Here is a 7,499-nt window from a genome sequence, read left to right as displayed (position 1 = left end):
TTCACTTAGACAGGCACTGAAATGTTCTTCTTTGTGGAGCCTCTTCCAAACCGTGATCTGACAACTACTAAACATCCAAGACATGAACAATAATAATCAACCTTTCATTCATGTTAGGCTGAAAACACATCAGAAGAGTCTTCGTCACTTTGTGAGATCAGTGAGGAAGAGTATGTTCCTCAAACAGAAAGTGAGACTTCAGTACATGTCAGACAGCACAAGAGAAGCAGAAAGACTGATGTGAAGCATCAAGGTATCATGCTGAAGGTTAGTTCATACTTTTAGACCTTCCTCACTTTGTGAGGCCTCAAACAGTCTTTATGCTGCTAAATATTGTATTAGACAAATGGAAAAGAATCACTGTTGTGCTAATATCACAGATGGATAGTATCTCCATCACAGTCTAATATAATGTTGTGGTCCAGGTGCTCCTAAAGCTGTCAGAAGATGCCATGTTTCAGTGTCTCCTTACAGGCACACAGGTCAAATGAACAGTAACACTTTGGATTTGTGGGATCAACAACTCAAACTGCAGCAAACACACAAACAATGTCTCATTGTAGTAAGTTAGTCAATCAGCTACAAGCTGAATGTCTGTCCTGACCTGGACACATAAAACTTCTGTCTATGCACACAATTTACAGCCATAATCCGGTGAGGACAGTTGTGTGTCTTTCCACTCTCATTGTTGTACAGTAAGACGCATGAGCTCAGGACATTTTCAGCAGTACATTTGCTCTGTTCTAGTTCACCATTTGTCTGGCTCTCTGCTTATGTTCTGCTTTGATTCCAAATACAAACATTTTCAATGTATATGCTGCACTAATCTCAAACATTCTGTTCAGAAATAAACAAATGCATCTTCATTTCACAGTCACACATGTAACCAACTTAACCTCATAACTTCATATAAGCGTACTTACTCTCTGGTTATGAGTCTAGCTTTAAGGTAACACAGACAACATGGAATTAGCGTCTGTTAGCAACATGCTAATACATGTTTCTCTCACTTTGTGAACACTCGTAAACATAAACAAATCTAACAACACTGTCTGCAGTCACTTAAGATACTAACAGAACAGATGACCAGAACCACTGATGACCTGGTTACCATGGTAACTGTCAGTGGCTGGATATATGAGGCAGCAAGAGAACATTTGTGTGTCTAACATGGACTGAGGGTCATGGTCTGGGTACTTCCTGGTTGTTGTTGTTGGTCTTTTTCTCCTTCTTTGTGTGTGTGAGTGAAGGGGTGAATGTTTACTGCTGTATTAGCTGCAGTACTATTCATGAAAGGATCTGATTCTTCAGCATTGAGCTGTGTGAGTGCTGCTATCAGGAAATCAGAGTTAAACAGTGAGAGCAGAAATCCCCCAGAGGGCTGGACCTGACTGCTGTCCTGATAAAGACATGAGCAGAGACATGAGGAGGACTGTCTGGAGGACACACAGAGTGGACATGGGTCACAGAGTGCTGCTGCTGTTTGTGTCTCTGCAGCATGGGCAGCTGCTCCTGCTCCACTCGTCACCGGCTGATTGTTCACACCTGTGATCAGTCATCAGCCAATCCTGCTGCAGCTTCCATCTAGTATATGTGTCCAATGGAAGCTGAGCAACATGTCAGCTACACACATAGAAACACTACACATAGTTTGTCATATAAATAACATGGATTGAATCATGTTGTACAGTCAATGGAAACAAAAGCACTGAGAGTGGTGCTGGTAGTGCAGCAGTGGATGGAGGCTGAAGTGCTGCCACCTAGTGTCAATATTTGGTATTAACTCTGACTACATATTCCACCTTTAACTCTCTGCCATATATACTGTGCCATGTGTGAAGTGATAATAAAATGTGAATGTGAATTTATTGTAAAGAACTTTACTTATTATCCCTGTTATAAGTGAGCAGTGTGTGTGTGTGTTTGATGGAGTGTGTAATGTCTGCTCAGTGTTACTGATGCTGCTGTGTGTGATCTGAAAACTGATCAAACTGTGATGTGTCTGATGCTGACAGAAGAATCAGAGGTCAGACAGTCGGATCCTCCTCTGTGACACCTTTAACATCATATCAGAAATCTCTGTCTGCTTCTGGTACATGCAGCTGATCACCAGCAGGGGGCTCACTGCTTTGCTGTCACTCAGTGTAACAATGGAACTGTTAGAATGATGGTGCGGCTCACACAGGTGTGTGTGGTTGAGGTTAATCAGTGCAACAATGTCAGCTTCTCTCTACAGACTGTGAGACTGAAGACAGGAGGAGGCAGAAATGTCACTGTGTGGATGTCAGCTGCCAGAAAACACCACAGAAGAAGAAGAAGAGGCAGAGGAAGAAGAAGAACAGAGAGGGGAAAGTGTTTGTGGTGACAGTGGATTGGAGTAAAGCTCAGCTGCTACAACAGAACAGTTTGTGAACACATGTGTAGCCACCAAAACTACACCTGGTACAACAAAGGATCACAGTGAGTGGAGGACCAAGGCTGGAACCAGAGGACCAGAGCTGAGCTCTGGAGGCCAGAGAAGTCCTCCTGATTGAAGCTGAAATGAAACAGTCAAGATGTGAGTGAAGTCCAGACTTTCTGCTTTAATTCAAGTGTTTGGACAAAAGTGTGGCATTAACCATTCGGGAGCTGTAGACATTTTCATACACACACATTTCTGCTGGCTCATATATAATGGAACAAAGGGCTGACAAGCAGCTGCATGTCCAGGTGAGTCCTGTTCCTGGTTCCTCCATGACTAATCCAGCAGATCAAAGTCCTGGAGGTGGTTCTGAGTGCTACATTTACATTTGGTAGCTGTTCACTGGAGCTCTGAACCCTTCATCAGGTGTGCCGTGTGGAATGATCCCATCACACTTCATCGGTATGAAGCGTGTTATGAGTTATGGTAAATACTTACATCTATGCCAGCCACTTGTGTGGCAACATGTCGTTCCCAATCTCATATTCATGCAGCCATATTGTGTTCTATATACAGCTATACAGTTATATCTCATTTTAGGAAGGTATGGTAAGTTTTTCTTGATATTTCAGCTAATTTTGAGGTAAAAAGACCAGAAACAGATGAAAACGTTTTATAATAAATCCCAGTGCAGCAACAAGACTTATTATAAGAGTAAGGACCATTCACACAACTCCTCAATTTAAGAAAACTAAACAAGAACAATGAACCACTTTTATTATTTTATTTCGTTGCAGGCCAATCTGTACCTGACAGAATTGGTTCATATCCCAGCATCTTATTAAAATGACAGCAGACTGGTCATAGAACATACAAATAATACAAATAACCATGCTGTAAATGTGCATTGTCCACAAACAGAACAAAATGACCCAAAATGGCAAAAAATGAAATGACCCTTGCTTCACTGCACCTGAATCACAATGTAGCAAAGAACATGCTTGTTCAGTATACTGCAGCATCAGCATTGACTGACTGTTGATCTGCTGTTTCAGATTAGTGTTACTGTTATTTTCATACAGAAAGAACAATCACGAAACAACGAAAACCACCGAGGCAAACCGATTAAAAACTGCCACCTGTTACAGCCTCTCAGATGAGGCTCTGTGTAGCCCAGCACAGCTGCCAGGTATATTTTGTGGGGGACATGTCACATCCTTGTGAGTAGAACTATAACAGGGAGTGGAATCTAACAGATCCTCAGATGTTATGAGTTCAGTTGCTTGTGCCATGTTTGGCCTCTCTATTGAATATGCCATGTAATTTCTATCATAGCAGACAGTATTATGCTGCTGCAGCTCAAAACAATATAACCACCAGTTAATTACATAGAGTTGCTCACGAGTCCAAACTCAGGTAAATCACTGGAATTAACAGCAGTTACAAGTAATGTCTTCTCCTATATATTTATTACCATTTCGATGAATCCATTTCAACAGACACTGCATTGTTTGTGTCATCATTTCGAGGAAAGCCCTTGTTTTTCTTTCCAATATGACATGCTGCGTATTTCTGAAGTTGAGTCCCGAGCACACTCATTGAAAAACATGGGTGTTCAGGATGACTTACATTTTGACAACACTCATACATTTGATTTATGCCTTACTAAAGACCTTTGCAGCCCCACTGTTTGAAAAACAATGTATTGATTCAAACCTCATGCACATGTGACGGACCATCGGTCCCAGGAGTTCTATCTGCGATGGAGCATGAATCAGATATAAATATTGTTATCAGGGAAAAGACATTTCAGATGTTTAAATGCTGTTCAGTCTCTTTAACCTGCTAATGTCTGTAGACCAATGACAGGAGCAAACAACATCTGAACACTTTCTATGAGTTCAAGGATGAATTTGTAGTACTCAGTATCTGTAGCTGTATCAATAATAAATGAACAGTCATTGGGCCTGAGGATTGCTTCAGTTTACTGTCACTTGAAGCTAATGTGCTGTAAGCTATAGGGCTTGGTTTGTCTCTGACATCAAGCGGAGAGTAGGGAAATCCAGTAATGCAGTATTGAGGGCATCCAAGTCTAGTTGACCTAAAGAACTGAATGTTTTAACACACACTTTATTTCTAATGGAGCAATGCCTTCAAGAATTACATGCATCATATCCTGAGGTGTTTGTTCAATCAAGTTAAAGGCTGGAAATTCTACCAGCTTGCTCTTCCTGTTGATGCCAATGTAGTCTTTAAACTGTTCCTAAGATCCTCTGTATTTGCTTCTCAATGTCACTGCACTGCCGAACATGTCTTTCTAGTGTCCTTAGTTCAAAGTTGTCTTGGTCAAAATACATTTGCGTGTCCTTAAATGAACATTCACACTGCCGGCACTTACTCTAGGCGAAACCAACAGCCTCTTTAAATCCACAAAGCTCATGTTGTGCTAAGGTGTCTCCACATATCGACACTAATGCTCCAGATATTTCACGTTCACCAGCTGCAGTCTGAATATTAACACCATCATATAGCATTTCAAGTCCTCATACAACCTGCCCAAAATTCCATCCAAGGCTCTGGCTGCCGGAGGATACGATGTGGAGGCCATCAAGAGCCTGGTGGCTAAAGGGACCCTGGTCCAGACCATGTTCACTGTTGTTGGCAGAAAAGTCAGAGAAGCAACAAACTGCTGTCTTACATTCATCCTCAGCTCTATGCTCTAAGAGTCTGAGAATATGTGGTTTCCTTTGTTTACAGTGGTGCATGTCATGTGACTTTACTTATGCAACATGTATGATAATGTTCTGTCTCCTCTCATTTCCAGACGTGCAGCCAAAAACATGTGCAGTGATGATATGTGACGGTATCATCATGGTCTCAGATGAGAAGAGCTGAGTGTGTCTGTTCTGATCTGTGGATGCTTGTGTCTCTTCTTCCCCTGTAGTTTTCTGCTTGTTGCTCCGTCACACGCCCTCTGCTGGTGAGCCGCGTCATTACACACAACGTCATGTAATGAGGCGAATTTATAACTTTTGACTTTATGTGGAGAGGGATTGATTTTGGAATGAGGAGGCTGCAACCTGCGATTGCACCACTAGATGTCAGCGTTTCACAGCATTGGTGGGTTCAGTGGTAGAATTCTCGCCTGCCACGCGGGAGGCCCAGGTTCGGTTCCCGGCAATGCAATGACTTTTAACTGAGGAACATGTGAGGGGACATATATTCACCTTCACATCTATGCTGTTGTTCAGCATGTTGTTTTTATATGTGTTAACAGACCTATCTGACTTCTGTTAACATCACTGTGACACACACAGAGGCACTACACTTCACAGACGAGCTTCAGTGGTACAGTGCACATCACATTTGAAACAAGAGCACTTACCATCACTGGTAGTGAAGGTGTCCCAGGAAGAATTACTGAGATGTTTTACCTTTAGAGCCTTTTTATAGAACACACTCATTTGATTTGAATTAAGAATGTTTGTTGGTGCAGTAGCCAGCATGAGCCCTGTAGATGTCTTTATGTAAAAAAGAAAAAGAGAAAAGACCACGTTTCACCTCTTCTGAGCCTCATTAGTGCAGTAGGCAGCGAGTCAGTCTCATCATCTGAAGATTGTGACTTCTACCCTCAGGGGCATTAGAGCCAGAATACAGATTACAAAGAGCACACTGTATGTTTACATGTCATCCAGGTCATATTCATAGAGACCACTGAAGCAAGGCGTCTGGACTTGTAGAGTTTTCTTGAAGACGTTTCTCTGATCCTCCAAGCAGCTTCATCAGTTCTACCTGTTGGTGGGAAACATGGTTTATATGTGAGGACCTCAGTGGGTCTGGGTCAAACAAACAATAGCACTAAATGTGTCCATCCTTACCTGTGATGTTCTGGCTGCCTGGGCCAGGTGTGTCTAACGACTGGCTAACGCAGACCTGGGCAAAGTACGGCCCGCGGACCGTGCGCACAATAGAAGAAGAAACAGAAGAAGAAAGAAAAGAAGAAGGCAGCAAGATCAGCTGTCAGCACGGCATCACCGCTAACGTTTTTCCCACCCTCGTTTCTTCTAAGCTGCAGCACTGCGTCATCCCATCTACTCTTTGGAGAGACGCGCTGTGTACACTTTAAAAATGCTGCGCGACTATGCTGAAATGTACGGTAAAGCGTGAAGAAACGCCACGGCGCATTCAGATGTTTCCGCGGAGCTGCAGCCGACATCTGCTCTTAAAAAGCTCAGACCTTGTCCAACTTTCAGAGCTTTGGGAACTCTAGGTTTGAACTCTAATGGTTTTCTTCTGTAAAAATATCTTCACATCATCTGCTGCTCTGTGCGGAGTGTGTTTCAACATACAACCAGCAACACTCAGAGTGGACCTGGACACACACAGAGGACAGAGGAGAGAGCAGTAAACACACAGACCAGTTCACATCATCAACTCCCTCCGCCACACACTGATTCTGTGGTGTTTTTCCGCCAATGCATTTTATAATATATCTATCTTTCCATTCATTCAACTCTGCGCAACTCTCTCTCTCCTCCCGTCCGCGTTCACACACATAAGCGCACATGCACGCGCACACACCGAGAGCAGCTGATCCGCCCGCTCCTCCTTTCAATGCACCATGACTGTTGAAGGAGAACCCGGACCGGCGGATATGTTCACAGAGAAGAGCCAACGTTCTTGATGATGGAACATCGCGCAGCCATTTATTAACCAGTTAGTTACCTTGGTGTAACTTTAGTAGTTCCATATATGATTATAGTTTTATATGCTATTATGTGGTTAAATCACATTATTTATTTGAACCTTTATTTCACCAGAAAATGTCATTTTACAGAACAAGAACAGGCGGACACATGAGGTCAGTGTTGAGTTCATATAGTGAAATAAAAACCTTCAGCTTCAGATGTTTGTGGAATCCATTCCTTAGATTAGAACTAAACTAGGCTCAAATTAAAGTAAGAACTTTCATTTCAGTTTGGTGAGTCATCCAGGAAACAGGAGAAAGGACAGGTCTGTCTGAGCAAACTCATTCTACTGGCCTGTAATGTATGGAGCTGAGGTGGGGAAGGTCCAGGCAGGGTTCAAGTCAGCATGT

This window comes from Parambassis ranga, unplaced genomic scaffold, assembly GCF_900634625.1.
Source record: "Parambassis ranga unplaced genomic scaffold, fParRan2.1 scaffold_31_arrow_ctg1, whole genome shotgun sequence".
Classification (NCBI taxonomy): Eukaryota; Metazoa; Chordata; class Actinopteri; family Ambassidae; genus Parambassis; species Parambassis ranga.
The sequence above is the reverse complement of the archived record's forward strand: the minus strand, read 5'-3'. Positions refer to the sequence as shown.